Raw genomic sequence first — 20,033 nt, 5'->3', positions numbered from 1 at the left:
CCCCAACATTAGAATCATAGGAGTCCCAGAAGAAGAAGACTAAAAGAAAGGCCATGAGAGAACACTTGAGGAGATAATAGTTGAAAATGTCCCTAAAATGGGGAAGGAAATAGCCAACCAAATCCAAGAAATCCAGAGAGTCCCAAAAAGGATAAACCTAAGGCAAAACATCTATGACACATATTAATCAAATTAACAATGATCAAACACAAAGAATAAATACTAAAAGCAGCAAGGGGAAAAAACAAATAACCTACAAGGGGATCCTCATAAAGATAACAGCTGATCTTTCAACAGAAATTCTTCAAGCCATAAGGGAATGGCAGGACATACTTAAAGTGATGAAAGAGAAAAACCTACAACCCAGATTACTGTACCCAGCAAGGATCTCATTGAAATATGAAGGAGAAATCAAAAGCTTTACACACAAGCAAAAGCTCAGAGAATTCAGCACCACCAAACCAGCTCTCCAACAAATGCTAAAGGATCTTCTCCAGACAGGAAACACAGAAAAGGTTTATAAACTTGAACTCAAAACAACAAAATAAATGGCAATGGGATCATATTTATCAATAATTACCTTAAATGTAAATGGGTTGAATGCCCCAACCAAAAGACAAAGACTGGCTGAATGGATACAAGACCCCTATATATGCTGTCTAGAAGAGACCCACCTCAAACCTAGGGACACATACAGGTTGAAAGTGAAGGGCTGGAACAAGATATTTCACGCAAATGGAGACTAAAGAAAGCAGAAGTAGCAATACTCATATCAGATAAAATAGACTTTGAAATAAAGGCTGTGAAAAGAGACAAAGAAGGACACTACATAATGATCAAAGGATCAATCCAAGAAGAAGATATAACAATTATAAATATATAAGCATCCAACATAGGAGCACCACAATATGTAAGCAAATGCTAACAGATATGAAATTAACAGTAACACAATAATAGTGGGAGACTTTAATATCACACTCACACCTATGGATAGATCAACTAAACAGAAAATTAGCAAGGAAACACAAACTTTAAATGATACAATGGACCAGTTAGACCTAATTGATATCTATAGGACATTTCACCCTAAAACAATGAATTTCACCTTTTTCTCAAGTGCATACGGAACCTTCTCCAGGATAGATCACATCCTGGGACATAAATCTAGCCTTGGTAAATTAAAAAAAAAAGAAATCATCTCAAGCATCTTTTCTGATCACAATGCAGTAAGATTAGATGTCAACTTCAGGGAAAAAAAACTATTAAAAACACAAACATATGGAGGCTAAAAACACATTTCTGAATAACCAACAAATCAGGAGAAATCAAAAAAGAAATCAAAATATGCATAGAAATGAATGAAAATGAAAACACAACAACCCCAAAGCTATGGGATTCAGTAAGAGCAGTGCTAAGGGGAAAGTTCATAGCAATACAAACCTACCTCAAGAAACAGGAGAGAAATCAAATAAATAACCTAACTCTACATCTAAAGCAACTAGAAAAAGAAGAAATAAAGCACCCCAGGGTTAGTAGAAGGAAAGAAATAATAAAAATTAGGGCAGAAATAAATACAAAAGAAACAAAGAAGACCATAGCAAAAATCAACAAAGCTAAAAGCTGGTTCTTTGAGAAGATGAATAAAATAGACACACCATTAGCCAGACTCATCAAGAAAAGAAGTATCAAATCAACAAAATTAGAAATGAAAATGGAGAAATCACAATGGACAACACAGAAATACAAAGGATCGTAAGAGACTACTATCAGCAACTGTATGCCAATAAAATGGACAACTTGGAAGAAATGGACAAATTCTTAGAAAAGTATAACTTTCCAAAACTGAACCAGGATGAAATAGAAAATCTTAACCGACCCATCACAAGTACATAAAATGAAACTGTAATCAGAATTCTTCCAAAAAACAAAAGCCCAGGACCAGATGGCTTCAAAGCTGAATTCTACCAAAAATTTAGAGAAGATCTAACCCCTATCCTACTCAAACTCTTGCAGAAAATTGCAGATGAAGGTAAACTTACAAACTCATTCTATAAGGCCACTATCACCCTAATACCAAAACCAGACAAAGATGCCACAAAAAAGAAAACTACAGGCGAATATCACTAATGAACATAGATGCAAAAATACTTAACAAAATTCTAGCAAACAGAATCCAACAACATATTAAAAAGATCATACATCGTGACCAAGTGGGCTTTATCACAGGGATGCAAGGATTCTTCAATATTCACAAATCAATCAATGTGATACACCACATTAACAAATTGAAAAATAAAAACCATATGATTATCCCAATAGATGCAGACAAAGCCTTTGACAAAATTCAACATCCATTTATGACAAAAAACCTTCCAGAAAAGCAGGCATAGAAGGAATGTACCTCAACATAATAAAAGCCATATGTGATAAACCCACAGCAAACATTATCCTCAATGGTGAAAAATTGAAAGCGTTTCCCCTAAAGTCAGAAACAAGACAAGTGTGCCCATTATCACCACTACTATTCAACATAGTTTTGGAAGTTTTAGCCACAGCAATCAGAGAAGAAAACTAACTAAATAAAAGGAATCCAGATGGAAAAGAAGAAGTAAAACTCTCACTGTTTGCAGATAATATGATCCTCTACATAGAAAACTCGAAAGACTCCACCAGAAAATTACTAGAGCTAATCAATGAATATAGTAAAGTTGCAGGATATAAAATTAACACACAGAAATCCCTTACATTCCTATACATTAACAATGAGAAAACAGTAAAAGAAATTAAGGAAACAATTCCGTTCACCATTGCAACAAAAAGAATAAAATACTTAGGAATAAATCTACCTAAAGAACTGTGGTGTTGGAGAAGACTCTTGAGAGTCCCTTGGACTGCAAGGAGATCCAACAAGTCCATCCTAAAGGAGATCAGTCCTGGTTATTCATTGGTAGGACTGATTTTGAAGCTGAAACTCCAAACTTTGGCCACCTGATGCGAAGATCAGACTCATTTGAAAAGACCCTGATGCTGGGAAAGATTGAGGGTAGGAGGAGAAGGGGACAACAGAGGACGAGATGGTTGGATGGCATCACAGACTCACAGACATGGGTTTGGGTGGACTCCAGGAGTTGGTGATGGACAGGGAGCCCTGGCGTGCTGCAGTTCATGGGGTCACAAAGAGTTGTGCACGACTGAGCAACTGAACTGAACTGAAATAAAGAAAAGACCTATATATAGAAAACTATAAAACACTGATGAAAGAAATCAAAGATGACACAAATAGAAGGAGAAATATACCATGTTCATGGATCGGCAGAATAAATATAGTGAAAATGAGTATACTATCCAAGGCAATCTATAGATTCAATACAATCCCTATCAAACTACCAACGGTATTTTTCAGAGACTAGAACAAATAATTTCACAATTTGTATGGAAATACAAAAAAACCTCGAATAGCCAAAGCAATCTTGAGAAAGAAGAATGGAATGGGAGGAATCAACCTGCCTGACTTCAGGCTATACTTCAAAGCAACAGTCATTAGACAGTATGGTACTGGCACAAAAAGAGAAACTTAGATCAGTGGAACAAAATAGAAAGCCCAGAGATAAATCCACATACCTATGGACACTTTTTCTTTGACAAAAGAGGCAAGAATATACAATGGAAAAAGGACAATATCTTTAACAAGTGGTGTTGGGAAAACTGGTCAACCACTTGCAAAAGAATGAAACTAGAACACTTTCTAACACCATACACAAAAATAAACTCAATATGGATTAACGATCTAAATGTTAAGACCAGAAACTATAAAACTCCTAGAGGAAAACAAGGGCAAAATACTCTCTGATGTAAATCTTGGCTGGATCCTCTATGACCTACCTCCCAGAATATTGGAAATAAAAGCAAAAAAAAAAAAAAAACACAAACAAGTGGGACCTAATTAAACTTAAAAGCTTTTGCACAATGAAGGAAATGATAAGCAAGGTGAAAATACAGCCTTCAGAATGGGAGAAAATAATAGCAAATGAAGCAACTGACAAATAATTAATCTCAAAAAAATACAAGCAACTCCTGCAGCTCAATTCCAGAAAAATAAGCAACCCAATCAAAAAATGGGCCAAAGAACTAAACAGACATTTCTCCAAAGTAGAGATACAGATGGCTAACAAACACCTCAAAAGATGCTCAATATCACTCATTATCAGAGAAATGCAAATCAAAACCACAATGAGGTACCATCTCACACCAATCAGAATGGCTGCTATCCAAAAAGTCTACAAACAATAAATGCTGGAGAGGGTGTGGAGAAAAGGGAACCCTCTTACACTGTTGGTGGGATAGCAAACTAGTAGTGCCACTATGGAGAACAGTGTAGAGATTCCTTAAAAAACTGGAAATAGAACTGCCATATGACCCAGAAATCCTATTGCTGGGCATACACACCGAGGAAACCAGAATTGAAAGAGACATGTGTACCCCAATGTTCATCACAGCACTGTTTACAATAGCCAGGACATGGAAGCAACCTAGATGTCCATCAGCGGATGAATGGATAAGAAAGCTGTGGTACATATACACAATGGAATATTACTCAGCTACTAAAAAGAATGCATTTGAATCAGTTCTAATGAGGTGGATGAAACTGGAGCCTATTACACAGAGCGAAGTAAGTCAGAAAGAAAAATACCAATACAGTACATTAACACATATATATGGAATTTAGAAAGATAGTAATGATGACCATATATGCAAGACAGCAAAAGAGACACAGATATAAAGAAAAGACTTTTGGACTTTGTGGGAGAAGGTATGGGTGGGATGATTTGAGAGAATAGCACTGACACATGTATATTATCATATGTGAAATAGATTGCCAGTCCAGGTTCGATGCATGAGACAGGGTGCTCAGGGCTGGTACACTGGGATGCCCCTTGGGGATGGTGTGGGGAGGGAGGTACGAAGGGGATTCAGGATGGGGAACACATGTACACCCATGGCTGATTCATGTGAATGTATGGCAAAAAACCACCACAATACTATAAAGTAATTAGCTTTCAATTAAAATTTTTAAAAAGTCTAGAAAACTTATTACTTTAGTGATTTAAAAAAAATGAATAAGGCTTGACACTTTTAATCCACTTCTGAAAATATAAAGAAATATTATGTCTTAAAAAGCAAACAACAGGAAATTAACATGTCATACAGTATTATTTTCCCAGATGGTGCTAGCTGTAAAGAACCTGCCTGTCAATGCAGGAGGCATAAGAGATGCACGTTTGATCCCAGGGGTTGGGAAGATCCCCTGGAGGAGAGTATGACAACCCACTCAAGTGTTCTTGCCTAGAAAAACTTGCCTAGAAAATCTTGCCTGTGGACAGAGGGGGCCTGACAGACTACAGTCCATAGGGTAGCAAAGAGTCAGACACCACTGAAGCAACTTGGCATGCAGAGTATTATTAACTAAAGTACAGATTTTGTTCAAAGTTCATGAAATTATGTTAGTGTCCATTATTTATTTTCATACCTTACTCAAGATTTCACATTGTATTTGAGCAGCTTCAACTTTATGCAACAAATTCTGATGAATTCTGTTTTCATTTTTATTCTGTTTTAAATATTTTCTAATTTTCCTTGTTATGGCTTCTTAGAGACATCCCTCATTCAAAAGTGGACATTTAATTTCCCAATACACAGGGTATTAAAAGTTTCTTTGATATTAATAGTTTGATATTAGATAGTTTCTTTGATATTCTTTCTCATTTTGATGTAATTTCTCATTTAAATGCTTTCTTCTCTGTAATCACCCTCTGTGTCTTTTCAGTCTTTTCACCTTCCTGAGGTTTTTGATGGCTAAGTGAAAGATCTGTTGGTAAATGTCACATTGCACTTGAAAATATGTGGGTTATTTTTAAGTATATTTTGATACTGATTTCTAACATAATTCTACAGTGATAAGAGAACAGACTCTATGATTTCAATACCTTTAGAACACGAACTTTTTGCACCTTGTTTTATGTCCTTGAATATGTTCCAGTGTCTCCTGGTTTATAGTTTATGGAAACGTGAATAGAATTTGCACCTGCTGTTGTGTGAAATAAAACACATTTATATTTTATTTTTATATTTATATATGTAGTTTCAGCTAAGGTAACTAAACTACTCTTTATTTTGTCATATGGATTTCAGTTACTCTCCAGTGTCTCTATTTCAGACAGAAGAAATCTCTTTAACATTTCTTGTAGAAAATATCTTACAGCAAGAAATTTCTTTTTTTTTTTTTTTTTATCTGTGATTGTCAATTTCTCCCCTTTGAAAGAATGGTTTTTTGTAGATACAGAATTCTTGGTTGAGATTTTTTTTCCCATAATTTTGAGCATATCATCACATGCCTTCTGGTCTGCATGGCTTATTAGAAGTCAATTTTTAAACTTACTGAGTCATTTTTCTCTTTGGTTTTATCATTTAGCAGTTTGACTGTGATGTGTTTGGGTATGGATCTCTTAGAGTTTATTCTTACTTGGAATTTGCTGATCTTCTTGGATGTGGAGTGAGTGAAGTCGCTTAGTCGTGTCTGACTCTTTGCAACCTCATGGACCGTAGCCTACCAGGTCCCTCCGTCCATGAGATTTTGTAGGCAAGAGTACTGGAGTGGCCTGGAGATTAATGTTTTTCATCAAGCTTTGAAAGATTTTAGTTATTATGTTCTCTCTTTCTTCTAATATTTCTCTTTCTTCTCCTTCTAGGGCTCTAATTTATAAGTCTATTGGTATATTTCATATCTCATTTTTCTGTAGTTCAGTTTATTTTTCTTTATTATTTTTCCTTCTACATACTGTATAATCTCAACTGAGCTATCTTTAGGTTCATTAACTTCTCTATTTACTCAGCTCTGCTGTGATAACTTCTCTTGTATAATTTCAATTTTAGTTATTTTATTTTTTAGGTCCAGAGTTTGCATGTGGTCTTTTATTAATTTCTATTTATTGGTACTGTGCATTTTTCTTATACTTCCTTTTCATTTTTTAGATATGGTTTACTTCAGCTCTTTGAATAGACTTTTACTAGCTAATTTAATGTATTTGTCTATTAAGTCCAACATTGACCTGCCTCAGAGATATTTTCTATTGAAAATAGAATATTTTCTACTGAAATATAGAAAATTTCTATATTTTCTATCTGGTGTATGGGCCATAATTTTCTGTTTCTTTGAATGTCTTGTATTTTTTGTTGCTGTTGTTGAAAACTGAATGTTTTATATATAATGTGGCAACTCATTTTTCTGTTTTTCTCAATTCCAAAAGTTTATTGTTGTTTGTTGTTATTGCTGTTTGTCTTAAAAATGATCTTCATGGACTAACTGTGTAAAGTCTCTATTCCCAGCAGTAGGTGGACACTGAAGTTTTTTCTTAGTTATCTTAGTGGTCAGCTAATAAATACATCTCTCACCCTTTCTTAAGGGTGTGTTTGTGTGTGTGTGTGTGTGTGTGTGTGTGTTGGGGCTTACATTTAAGCCCCAGGTAGTTCACAGCACTTCCTTAGCCTTCTTCACCTTTTGATTGGACAGATCCTCAAAGAAAGCCAAAGGCAGGATTACCTGGTGATACAGTGGCTAAGAATCTGCCTGCCAATGAAGAGGACACAGGTTCAACCCCTGGGCCAGGAAGTTTCTACGTGTCATGGGTCAACTGAGCCCATGCACCACAACTACTGAGCCCACACTTTAGAGCCTGTGAGCTGCAACTACTGAAGCCCATGTGCCTAAAGCCTGTGCTCTGCAAGAAGATAAGCCATGGCAGTGAGAAACTCATGCGCCACAACAAACACCCAGCACAGCCAAAAAGTAATTAATTAACAAAAAGAAAGCCAGAGGCAATTGCTTAGGTCCTATTCAAGTGTTTCATGTTCAGGCAAGCAACTCTGCACAAGTATGTAGCTTTCTAGATCAAAAAGGATTTTCAAAGAATACTTTGTTCATCTCATTTCCAAGATTTCTTTTTTTAGTTTTTTGGCCACATTCTTTAACCCAGTTGCTATCAACACTTTAAGGACATGTTACACTAAAAAATTTCCATGGGTTCCTTTTGGTTACTTTTCTGGAATAGGGTTTACTCTACTGAGTGAGCTCTGAGTTAGCCCTTCCCCCTTGCTACAGATACAGACAGCACAAATACAAGTCCTGTAAACAGGACTGTTTTAGGGAGCTTCCAGAGAGGTCAATGTAATAATTTTCTGAGGACAGGACTTTTGGGGGATCTCCAAACTTGTTCTTCCACTGATGGCTGCTGGTCTACTATTTTCAAGCCTGCCATAGTGCTAGGGAGAGAGGTATTGGAAGTTGGCAAGTTAAAATATTACAAAGCTTGCTATCCTTGGTGAATGTCAGCCAGTTTTCTTGAATAAATGTTTTTTGAAATTCTACAAATCTTTGGTTAATTTCCAGAGTTCTTAAAAAGTAATTTTGACCATTTTGTCAGGGTTCCTGTTAATTTTATAGAGAAGCAAGTTATTTGAAGGTTTTTCACTTTGACTTTCTGGAGGTGTTTTACCTACATTCATTGATTTTTAAATGTTAACCAACCTTGCAGTTCTTGGATAAGCCTCACTTGGCCATACAGTATTTCTATATATTGTCAAATTTCATTTACTAAAATTTTGATTTTTTTTTAATTTTTATTTTTTTTAATTTAATTTAATTTTATTTTTTAACTTTACAATATTGTATTGGTTTTGCCATATATCAACATGAATCCGCCACAGGTATACATGTGTTCCCCATCCTGAACCCTCCTCCCACCTCCTTCCATACCATCCCTCTGGGTCGTCCCAGTGCACCCAAGCATCCAGTATCATGCATCGAACCTGGACTGGAGACTCGTTTCATATATGATATTATACATGTTTCAATGCCATTCTCCCAAATCATCCCACCCTCTCCCTCTCCCACAGAGTCCAAAAGACTGTTCTATACATCAGTGTCTCTTTTGCTGTCTCATATACAGGGTTATTGTTACCATCTTTCTAAATTTCATATATATGCATTAGTATACTGTATTGGTGTTCTTCGTTTCCATTTATGCTCAAGAGGAATTTTTAAATATTTTTTAAATGGCATGCTTTTTTTAAAAAAAATCAAGGTAAAGTTGTTCATATAGAATGAGTAGAAAAGTATTTCTTTCTTTCAAATTTTATAGACAATTGTGTAGATTGGTATTTTTTTTTTTTAATTTCTTTTGAAGCTTTATGGACCTAGAGTTTTCTTTATGGAAAGGATTTTAACCACAAGCTTAATTATTTCATTAGTAGGGTTATTCAGATTATCTACTCTTTATGATTGAATTTTTGTAGTTTGTGTCCTTCAATAAATTTTTCCATTTTATTTTATAATTAAACAGGACTCTATGGGGTCATCCCAGGACAGGCCCCTCCCCCCATATCATCTGTCTGCCTCTTATTTGTAGAAAATGTACAGTCTCTCAGGACTCCCTTGAGTCACAAAGGTCTGGCTCAAGAATTAATGATTGAAAGGATGTGAACATGTAGTGACAAAAGTAGCATTTGGGCCAGGAGAATTGGTAACAATTTAAAAAGTAAATCAGTTGTATGGCAGTCACAGATTTTGGCATATGGCAGTCACTTAGTTTCTCTCTGAAGTACCTAAATAACAGTATCTGATGCACTGAGTTGTTTTATAGATGCTAAAACATCCACCAAGTGGAAGAAGTTAACTACTTGATGACCACGAACATGTAGCCCCCAGACTTACTAAATCCTGAGGACTGATAATGTTAACCCTTGTGGCACCACCCTGCTACTACATCATCAGCCAGTAAGAGGGTTCTGCACAAGCTGATCACACACCTTGTGACTCCTCTCCCTCACTTGCTTGTAGGTGGGGAGGGATGTGGAAGGGGGGTACATGATGGAGGGGACAAATGTATGCCTGTGGTCAATTCATATTGATATATGCCAAAAACCATCACAATATTGTAATTATCCTCCAATTGAAATAAATAAATTAAAAAAAATTATTCCCTAAAACCCACTGGGGAATTAGGTATTATAGTCTTTGGACTGAGACAGTATCCCTGACTTCATGGCACTGTGCATCTACTAACAGAAATAAATATACAAATAAGGGGTTTTGAGAAGGTATATTTAAAGTAAAAACATGTTTTCCATTGTTCCTACTATTCAGATGCTTGCTCAATGTTTGTTAATGATTGAGGTTCTAGAGTTCATTTAAATATCTGGCTAAGCCAATTTCCTTTTTAATCCATAACTATTTTTTAGTTATTAATCAGCTCTTTAGAATTATATTCTATAGTTCTAGAGAATATATACATAAATAAACAATACATAATAAACACAAGCATAAATACTACTTAATAGAATTTGTGACAGAGGTTTGTCAGGAAAAACCTTTACTTATTCTTAGGGCATTAATGTCACAGTCCTAAGTAACACATAATCTTCAACATAGCTTGCCAGGAAATATATGGACTGCTCTTTTTGGTGAGGCATATTTTAAGTTTTGGGAAGAAATAATGATGATGCCATATATGATATTGATATTTCATATTTCTCCATTTAATATCTCTAAATAATACTCTTTTTCTAGTACAATACAATATTTAAAATTGAACTATTTTGTGTTTCAAAAGGAACAACATTTATCGTATAAAAACTTCATGGTCTTGAAGAGATCTAAAAAGCTCATGTACAACTTTCCATGTTGCAAAAATGAATGACAACTAATTTATGTTAATCAAACAACTAATTTATGCTAAAGCAGAAACAAAAATATAGTACACTGAGATCACAAAACTTATGAATTATCATGTTGGTATCTTGAAATCCCAACAACTAAAAAGATGAGGAAAATCTCAAAATATTTTGGCACATATAGAATTTTACTACAATAATTTTTTGATCCACTATGAAATTGCCAAAAATTCTCTAAAATTTGACATTTTTCCATCAAAGCAGAAAAAAGTCAAAACAAAAGAAGAAGTTATAAAGATTTAATAATGTAAGTGACCTTAGTGAGCAAAAGGACACATCACCAAAATATTCTCAAGATAAACAGAGAAACCTCAGGACCTGGTACAGAGCATATGATAAATGAATTTCAAATAGCTACTCACCCCATCCTCTGAAGCGGAAGTCCTGATTCCAGTCCTGCTGTCTCAGCAAAACATGACAAAAAGGAAAGCAGAGTCTTAGAAAATATTCAATAGCAGAAATAACAAAGAACTAAAATTTGGTTCTATTACCATTATTTACTGCATGCATGTGGTGTTCCCTTCTTTAAGTCCAACTTTAATGAGACTTTCAGTACCTATCACAGTTGCTTGTCCCCTTCTTAATTTAACCTTTTTCATTTTCTCATTCATTACTCAAGAACTATTTCCTATATACAAGTATATTTGTTGTTTTTTAAGTGCTTTAGTCATATCCAACTCTTTTGCAGCCCCATGGACTGTAGCCCCCCTGGCTCCTCTGTAGCCCACCAGGCTCATCTGTCTGGATTTTCCCAGGCAAGAATACTGGCTGCTGCTGCTAAGTCGCTTCAGTCATGTCCGACTCTGTGCGACCCCACAGACGGCAGCCCACTAGGCTCCTCTGTCCCTGGGATTCTTCAGGCAAGAATACTGAAGTGGGTTGCCGTTTCCTTCTCCAATGCAAGAAAGTGAAAAGTGAAAGTGAAGTTGCTCAGTCGTGTCCGACTCTTAGCGACGCCATGGACTGCAGCCTACCAGGCTCCTCCGTCCATGCGATTTCCAGGCAAGAGTACTGGAGTGGGTCGCCAGTGCCTTCTCCGAATACTGGAGTGGGTTGCAATTTCCTTCTCTAGGGGATCTTTACGACCCAGGGATTAAATCCACATCTCCTGCATTGGCAGGTGGGTTTTTTACCACTGATCCACCAGGAAAGCCACACATGTATATATAGAGTCATGTTTATGACTCTTTATTCAAAGAGCAAAATAAAGCAAAATTGATCACTATATCATAACGATATATAATGCCCTACAGGATAGGACACTAATGCCCTTTTCTTTGAGGAAGAAAAAAAGCACACTAACATTGGCATGTTGTCACTGAGGGGTCACCACATAGAGCCAGGCTCTGAGAGTCTTACTTGTCCGGTTAGAGGGGCATTCATCTGGACCTCAGATTGACATCTGGAATGAGTCCCTCAGCATCCTCAGACAGTTTTTCTCATCATCGATCCAGACAAGCACCCTCCCAACAAATAAGCATTTCCATAGCCAGGCTCATTTCCTTCAGGCTTACCTACTGCATTATGAATAAAGAATAGTATCTGGTATAGTAAACGTTATATTTAGTTCCTGAATAATGAAATTCTTATATATATATATATATATATATATATATATATATATATTTATTTATAAAACCCTCATATATATATGTGTGTGTGTGTGTATATATATATATATATATATATATATATATGAGGAAAACTGTGACTTTGAATTGTTCTAATAAAATTAGATAAAATCTATTGGGAAAATAAAGAAAATTTAACTAAAAATTTGAAAAGTAAATAATGTAGCAAAGTTATATGTAGTATAGTTACAGTACAAATATAAGTAGAAGCATCTATGTTCTGAATGTGCCAGATAAAAATTAAAAGTAACAATGTTTAGCATATTTGCATTTAATTACAAGATTATTGTCATTCAATACAAAATGGTGAAGAGGAAATATGACAATGACTCTCCAAAATTATTCATGTTACTGTTTATAAAAAAGGTTCTAAAAAGGGAAGAAACAATAATCAGAATTCCTTGAACCATATAGAGACATTCACAAGAAAAGATATATCTATCATAAAAGTATTTTCCCTTGAGTCTCTGAAAGAATGACCTTACAGACATTGACTATTGACATCATTAGTTATAAAACACATAAGAATTACAACTGTACCAGTGTAGCTGCTCACTTTCCTTCCTTGAAAATAACTTGTTCACTTGAAAGCACGGTAACTTGTTCTAGTTTTTGACCTGCAGCAAAACACCACAAAGAAAATAGATCAGATCAAACCATGCGTGATTCCATTTTAATCATATGGGCATTTCTTTCCACAAACTTCACAGTTGCTTCACGCACTGTCACCCTTCCTATTTCACTTGCCACTTGCTCCCTCTCTGAGTTTTTTACTTTTTGCAAATAGCCTATAATCCTCTCTACTGAACTATGCAAATGACAGAGCAGTTATCTGAAATGGAAAATTCTAAAGTTGTATCTAATAAAGACTATATAATATATAAGTACCTTATGATATAAAAATATCCTGTGATTAAAAAATGCAATGCATGTGGTAGGGGTATTGAGAGATATTTGAGGAAGTTATCAATTAAGCCAGTTCTGGGAGTGTTACTTGTCTAAGGCCACTTGGATGGATTTCAGTAACCCTGATACTTATGCTCATCCTTGATCCAGACAGGACAACTATCAACCAATAAGCATTCCTTACACCATACTAATTCTCTTGAGAATTTACCATTTGCATCCAGCTTATAGGGAAAACAGCATAGGTGGGTATTCGACTTGATTTTAGTAACTTTGGTTATAATGGCAACTCCAGAAGGATCCCAAGGTTCCTCTGTCTAAAAAGATACATGAAGTGGTATTGCAGTGAGGTGATTTTCAGTGCTGATACGTATATTTGGTATAATAGAAACAATCGAACCCAGGTCTAAAGAAACAGTAGTTAACTGTGAACTTGGGTTATATCACCTAAAAGATTATAAAAGTATGCAAAGTATTCAATGTGATACTTCTATCTGATAGATTTATACTCCATAGCCACAGAAGACATGTGTTCATATTGAAACACATAGGATAGGATACATTTTTTAACAAAAACCAGGAAACAATTAACAAAATGAAAATAAGTACATAATTACCAATAATTACTTTAGTTGTAATGGACTGAGTATTCCACTCAAAAGACATATAATGGTGCTAAATAAATATAAAAACAGGATACACACACACACACACACACACACTATATACTACCTATAAACTCATTTCAGATTGAAAGATATATACAGACTGAAAATAAGGAATAAAAACAGGTATTCCATGTGAATGGAAAAAAAAGAAATCTTGAATAGCAATACTTACATCAGACAAAATAGACTTAAAACAAACTGTATAAGAAACAAAGAGGGACATTATATAATGATTAAGTGATCAACCTAGCAATAAGATATAACAATAGAAAATATCTATGCACTCAAAATAGGATCATCTAAAAACATAAAGCAAATAGTGACAACCATAAAGAAAGAAACTGACAGTAATAAAATAATAGTACAGGACTTCTAGGCTTCCCTGCTGGCTTAGATGGTAAAGAATCTACCTGCAACACAGGAGACCTGGGTTCAATCCCTGGGTCAGGAAGATCACCTGGAGAAGGGAATGGCTACCTACTTCAGTATCCTTGCTGAGACAATCCCATGGACAGAGGAGACTGGCAGGTTGCAAAGAGTCGAACATGACTGAGAGACTAACACACACATAGAACTTGTATACCACAATTACCTCAATGAACAGATAGATCATCCATACAGAGAATCAATGAGGAAACATTGGGCTTAAATGAAATGTTAGATCATGTAGCCTTAATAGATATATGTAGAACATTCTACCCAAAAGCAGCAAAATAAATATTATTTTCAAATACACATGGAACATTCTCCAGGATAGATCACGTGCTAGGCCACAAAGATGTCTCAATAAATTTAAGAAAATTGAAATCAGATCAAGCATTTTTTCCAATCACAATTATATACTAGAAATCAATTACAAGAAAAATGGCACAGAATCAAAAACATGGGGTCTAAACAATAAAAACAACAACCCTATATGCAAGACAACAAAAGAAACACAGATAGATGTAAAGAACAGACTTTTGGACTCTGGGAGAAGGTAAGAGTGGGATGATTTGAGAGAATAGCATTGAAACATGTATATTACCATATGTGAAATAGATGACCAGTCCAAGTTCAATGCATGAAACAGGGCACTCAAAGTTGGTGGGATGGGATGGGGAAGGAGGTGGGAGAGGGCTTCGGGATGGGGAGAAACATGTACACCCATGGCTGATTCATGTCAATGTATGGCAAAAACCACCACAATATTGTAAAGTAATTAGCCTCCAACTAAAACAAATAAAAAAATAATATACCTGAAGATAAATGAAAATCTAAAGACAACATTCCAAAATATTAGTCACAAAGCAGTTTTACGATGAAAATTTATAGTCACACAAACCTACTTCAGAAAACAATCACATCTCAAACAATATATAAAGTTACATCTAAAGGAACTAGAAAAAAGAGCAAACAAACCCAAAAGTTATTAAAAGAAAAGAAATAATAAAGATAAAAGTGGAAATAATAACAGAGAATAAGAAATAATAGAAAATTCAATGATACCAAGAATCCCCAAGAAAGAGAGCAGGTTCAAATAAAATCACCAATAAAAATAAAAAAATTACAATCAGCACCACAGAAATACAAAATATCATAAGAGATTATTATGAACAATGCTGCTGCTGCTAAGTCGTGTCAGTCATGTCCAAATCTGTGTGACCCCATAGATGGTAGCCCACCAGGCTCCTCTGTCTCTGGGATTCTCCAGGCAAGAATACTGGAGTGGGTTGCTATTTCCTTCTCCAGTGCATGAAAGTGAATATTGAAAGTGAAGTCGCTCAGTCGTGTCTGATGCTTCGCGACCCCATGGACTGTAGCCTACCAGGCTCCTCCGTCCATGGGATTTCCCAGGCAAGAGTACTGGAGTGGGATGCCATTGCCTTCTCTGACTATGAACAATATACACCAATAAAATGTAAAACCTAGAAAAAATGAATCAATTCCTTATACAATCTGCCCAGATAGAATCAGAAAAAAACAGACAGTATAAACACCAAATTAGCAGTAATAAAAAAAGAATCATTAATTTAAAACTTCTAACAAAAGTGTCAAGGACTAGATGGCTTCCTAATTCCTAGGATTTAGCCTAGGAATGGAAGGTGGTTCAATATTCACAAATTAATCAATGTGGAATAAAAATCATAAAAACCTTCTCAATAGATTCAGAGAATGCTTTTGACAAAATTCAACATCCGTTTAATAAAAATTCCAACAAATTAGGTATAGAATAAACACAACAAAATAAAGGCCATTTATGACAAGCCCACAGCTAACATCAATTCAGTGGTGAAAAAGTAAATACATCTCTGAGATCAGGAGCAAGACAAGGATACCCATTCTTACCACTTTTATTTAGCATAGTATTGGAAGTCCTAGCCACAAAAATCAGACAAAAAGTAAAACTAAATTGGAAAGAAGTAAATCTGTCACTGTTTACAGATGACAGGATGCTATATATAAAAACTCCTCAAGACATCACCAAACAACTACTGGAAATCTTCAGTGGCTTTAGTAGAGTCACAGGACACAATATTGATGAAAAAAATGTTACATTTCTATATACTGATAGTGAAGTCTCTCACTTCAATATTATGTCTGATTCTTTGCAACTCCATGGACTGTAGCCCACCAGGTTCCTCCATCCATGGGATTTTTCAGTCAAGGGTACTGGAGTAGGTTGTCATTTCCTTCTCCAGAGGATCTTCCCAACCCAGGGATTGAACCTGGGTCTCCCACATTGCAGGTAGATGCTTTACCGTCTGAGCCACCAGGGAAGCAGCATATATTGATAACAAAGTATCAAAAGAGAAATTAAGAAAATAATCTGATTTATAATTGCATCAAAAAGGATAAAATATCCTGGCATAACTCTAACCAAGGAGATAAAAATCTTGCACTCAAACGATAAGACTGATGAAAGAAATTGAAGATGACACAAATAAATGGAAATACACTTCATGCTTATAGATTGGAAGAATTAGTATTTTTAAAATGATCATTGTATGCAAGCCAACCTTAGATTCAATTAAATCCCTATGAAAACATCAATGGTATTTCTTTTTTTACAGAGCTAGAACAAATAATTCTAAAATTTGGAAACTTGACTCCAACTAACCAAAACAAGCTTGGATGTACATATACAACTGTACATCAGAAAAAAAACACCCACTTAAAAAATGAGCTGGGGACCTGAACAGACATTTTCTCAAAGAAGATATACAGATGGACAACAGATACATGAAAAGATGCTAACATTAATAAACATCAGGGAAAAGCAAATAAAAACCAATATAAAATACTACCTTATACCTATCAAAATTACATTAAATAATAAAAAAGTCAACAAATAAGTGTTGTTTAGGATGTGGTGAAAAGTGCACTCTTATGCATTGTTGGTGGGATTGCAAGTTGGTGTAGTCACTATGGAAAACAGTATAGAGCTTCCTCAAGATATTTAAAATATAATTGCTATATAATCCAGCAATTTCACTGCTGGGTATTTACACAAATAAAACAAAGATACTAATTGAAAAAATACATATTCACCCTCATGTTTATTATAGCATTATTTATATAGCCAAGATATGGAAACAGTTTAAGTGTCCATTGATAGATGAATGAATAAAAATATATTATATATATATATATGCAATTGAATATTACTCATCCATAAAAAGAATACAATTTGACATTTATGAAAACATGGATGGACTTATAGAGTATTATGGTAAGTGAAGTAAGTCAAACAGATGACAAATATAATATGACCTCATTTAACTGTGGAATCAATTACCAATACAAACAAAAGACCAAAGCAGACTCATAAATACAGAGAAAAAAAATTGGTGTTTTCTACAGGGGTGGGGGCACATAGGTAAAATAGGTGAAAGGAATTAAGAGGTACGAATTTTAAGCTATAAAATAGATAAGCCTTTGGAATGTAGTATATAGCATAAGGAATATGGTCAATAACATTGTAATGACTGCATATGAAGACAAGTGGTTACTAGATTTATTGTGGTGACTATTTCATAATGTATGTAATAAGTGTCAAATGACTGTTAGCACACTTGATACTAACATAATATTGCACATCAATTGCATTTCAATAAAAATAAATATTAATACATTAAAAGCTACAGTGACACCAATTGATGTAAGGGATTGAATAGGATTCTATTATCCTCGTGGTTCCTGGAACAAATCCTCTGCAGACACAGAGGGACAATTGCTCTGAAGCTACTATGGTTGCTGAATGTGTATGCAGAAAACATCTTCCCAGAAATGGAATGGCTACTCAAGATCTAAGCTTCCCAGTTCAATTTTTCAGATGACTCATGTTGTGAGAGCTGAACTGACCTAAGTCAGCAACCTAGATTCAAGGCTGATGGTGGAATAGAAGGAGCTGATCTCACCTACTTTCATGAACACACCAAACTCACAACCATATGCTGAATAACCACTGACAAAAAAAAAGACAAACCTACAAAAGATACTCCACTTCCAAAGACAAAGAAGAAGCTACAACAAGATGGTAGATATGGCACATACACAGTACAATGAACTGCCATAGCCACCAGGTGGGAGACCCACAAACTGGAAAATAATTATACCACAGAGATTCCCCCATAGGTGTGAGAATTCTGAACTCCAAGTAAGGCTCCCTTATTTGGCGCCTGACATCAGGTGCAGGAGCCCCTCAGAGCATTTGACTTTAAGAGCTAGTGGGGCTTGATTGAGGGGACACCATAGGATTTTGGGAAACAGAAACTACACTCTTGGAGAGCACACACATACACCAGGACCCAGGGAGAAAAAAAGTGACTTTATGAAGGTCTGCAGCCTCAGCCAGACCTACCTGCTGGACTTGGAAGGTCTCCTGAGGAGGCAGAGGGCAACTCTACAGGGAATCACTACAGGGACAAGAATACTGGTGGTAGAGGTATTCGGGGGTACTCACTGGCATGAGCTGTTCTAGAGGCGACCATTTAGATGTCAACATCTGGCCTCACCCAAGAGCCCTTAGCTCCAGTGCTAGGATGCCTCAGGCCAAAAAATCCACAGGGCTGGAACACAACACACCCAACCCCCCATCAGCATATCAGTTCAGTTCAGTTCAGTCGCTCAGTCGTGTCCAACTCTTTGCGATCCCATGAATCACAGCACGCCAAGCCTCCTTGTCCATCACCAACTCCCAGAGTTCACCCAAACTCATGTGCATCGAGTTGGTGATGCCATCCAGGCATCTCATCCACTGTCGTCCCCTTCTCCTCCTGCTCCCAATCCCTCCCAGCATCAGGGTCTTTTCCAATGAATCAACTCTTCACATGAGGTGGCCAAAGTACTGGAGTTTCAGCTTCAGTATCAGTCCTTCCAATGAACACCCAGGACTGATCTCCTTTAGGATAGACTGGTTGGATCTCCTTGCAGTCCAAGGGACTCTCAAGAGTCTTCTCCAATACCACAGTTCAAAAACATCAATTCTTCGGCGCTCAGCTTTCTTTATAGTCCAACCCTCACATCCATACATGACTACTGGAAAAATCATAGCCTTGACTAGATGAACCTTTGTTGGCAAAGTAATGTCTCTGCTTTTTAAGATGCTATCTAGGTTGGTCATAACTTTCTTTCCAAGGAGTAAGTGTCTTTTAATTTCATGGCTGAAATCACCATCTGCAGTGATTTTGGAGCCCAAAAAAATAAAGTCTGACACTGTTTCCACTGTTTCCCCATCTATTTCCCATGAAGTGATGGGACCAGATGCCATGATCTTAGTTTTCTGAATGTTGAGCTTTAAGCCAACTTTTTCACTCTCCACTTTCACTTTCATCAAGAGGCTTTTGAGTTCCTCTTCACTTTCTGCCATAAGGGTGGTGTCATCTGCATATCTGAGGTTATTGATATTTCTCCCGGCAATCTTGATTCCAGCTTGTGTTTCTTCCAGTCCAGTGTTTCTCATGATGTACTCTGCATATAAGTTAAATAAACAGGGTGACAATATACAACCTTGACGTACTCCTTTTCCTATTTGGAACCAGTCTGTTCCATGTCCAGTTCT

The 20,033-nt window shown here is 35.9% G+C and overlaps 1 long non-coding RNA gene and 1 other non-coding gene across 5 annotated transcripts in view; both read right to left on the bottom strand.

Moving 5' to 3' along the window:
- LOC101907203 (uncharacterized) overlaps positions 1-20,033 on the bottom strand; it is a 143,176-nt gene that overhangs the window by 97,726 nt on the left and 25,417 nt on the right. For 3 of the 4 annotated variants that reach the window (XR_239064.5, XR_009492080.1, XR_813889.4), the window contains exons 5-6: positions 12,957-13,033; positions 11,148-11,184 (exon numbers count right to left, since the gene is read on the bottom strand). This is a non-coding gene — a long non-coding RNA (uncharacterized lncRNA). The remainder of the gene's footprint in view (positions 1-11,147; positions 11,185-12,956; positions 13,034-20,033) is intronic. The other variant, XR_009492081.1, reaches the window with a different exon arrangement.
- Positions 12,171-12,237, bottom strand: LOC112443338 (small nucleolar RNA SNORD109A). Its single transcript, XR_003031676.1, has one exon. It is a non-coding gene; the product is annotated as a small nucleolar RNA SNORD109A (small nucleolar RNA).

This window comes from Bos taurus, chromosome 21 (assembly GCF_002263795.3).
Source record: "Bos taurus isolate L1 Dominette 01449 registration number 42190680 breed Hereford chromosome 21, ARS-UCD2.0, whole genome shotgun sequence".
Lineage (NCBI taxonomy): Eukaryota > Metazoa > Chordata > Mammalia > Artiodactyla > Bovidae > Bos > Bos taurus.
Note: the sequence above shows the minus strand (reverse complement) of the source record. Positions and strands in the feature narration are given on the sequence as shown.